The 1,410-nt window shown below is 43.0% G+C and overlaps 1 non-coding gene across 1 annotated transcript; it reads right to left on the bottom strand.

Annotated features, from left to right (window-relative positions):
* Positions 1-377: 377 nt before the first annotated feature.
* Positions 378-483, bottom strand: LOC131158985 (small nucleolar RNA R71). The gene has a single exon (XR_009137600.1). It is a non-coding gene; the product is annotated as a small nucleolar RNA R71 (small nucleolar RNA).
* Positions 484-1,410: the final 927 nt, after the last annotated feature.

The following is a 1,410-nucleotide window of genomic DNA, read 5'->3' as shown; positions in this document are numbered from 1 at the left end:
TGTGGGAAAGCAACACCTATGGCCTCTTAGGGACTACTTTGTACCTAATGCATACACATCGCCATCCTGCATCCAGTTCTCGGATGTTCAGGAAGCCCAATTTAAGATTAAGACTTCAATCATCTCGATGCTGCCCAACTTTCATAGGAATTCTACTAAAAATCCTTATCAGCATCTGTATAAGTTCTTGGAAATCTACTCCACCATCCGCCTTCCTAATTTTAGTGATGATGTTCTCCGTCTTAGGCTTTTCCCATTCTCTCTAAAGGACGAAGTCAAATATAGGTTGACGTCCTTAGAACCAAACTCGATAACCAACTGGGTCACCATGTAACATAAATTTCTTAAAAAGTACTTCCCAATTGGGAAGACTATTCAGCTTCGGAGATCCATCACAAGTTTCTCACAAATGGATGGGGAACCCTTTTTCGAGACTTGAGAGCGCTTTAGGGGCCTGCTTTGTAAATGCCCACATCACCAAGTCCCCAAGTGGCAATTAGTCCAAACTTTCTACGAAGGGTTGGTTGAGAGAGATAGGTTTATGGTTGATGCATTGTGTGGAGGTACTTTCCTCACTAAGCACGAGAATAAGGCCTGGATTCTCTTCGAAAATCTAGTAGAAAATTCTCTACAGCACATGGCTGCCACTCATAGACTACCTAATCCATCAAATTCCAAACCAAAAGGAGTTTATGAGTTGGCCACTAGCCAAGACCTAGCCCCGAACTTGCATGTCATATCTAAAAAGTTAGATCAAGTCTTGTCCTTAGGACTGCAGATAACAACGTGTGTAGAGGTTTGTGCAATTTGCTCCAACCCTTCCCATACATGTTACAATTTCCCTCACGCACATTCCCAGCCTAAGCTTGTGCATAAGGAAGTAAAGGCCACTCACAATTGGTACGATAAGCTGTCTAACAACCCTTATTCGAATACCTACAATCTCGAGTGGAAACAATATCCTAACTTCTCTTGGAGGCCGCAAGCTTCGGGTTTTCAAAGCCAAAGCCCTTAACAAAACCCCAATGTTGTGCCTCTACCCCCATAACAAAATTTCCAAAACCATCAAGATTCAACCCCTAGACCTTTAACCATTCAGCATCCACCTCCACCTCAATCTAAATATGATTCATTCCAAGAGACGATGTTAAAATCCCTTAAGCGAATTGAAGCTAACCGTCAAGTGGATCGACAACTCCTTCACTCTCACTCTTAATCTATTGCAAAGCTAGAAACCGCCATGGCATAGCTAGCCGCTACTTTAAGTTGAAGGGATGAGGGTAAGTTTCCAAGTCAACCCATCATGAATCCAAAGGGATAATATGGGGTAGAATGTGAACCAGACGTTGGACCCTCTTTATACTCTGAGCAGGCCCAGGCGATAACCACATTTCAAAATGGCAAGCTACC

Source organism: Malania oleifera, chromosome 6 (genome assembly GCF_029873635.1).
Source record: "Malania oleifera isolate guangnan ecotype guangnan chromosome 6, ASM2987363v1, whole genome shotgun sequence".
Taxonomy (NCBI): Eukaryota; Viridiplantae; Streptophyta; class Magnoliopsida; order Santalales; family Ximeniaceae; genus Malania; species Malania oleifera.
Note: the sequence above shows the minus strand (reverse complement) of the source record. Positions and strands in the feature narration are given on the sequence as shown.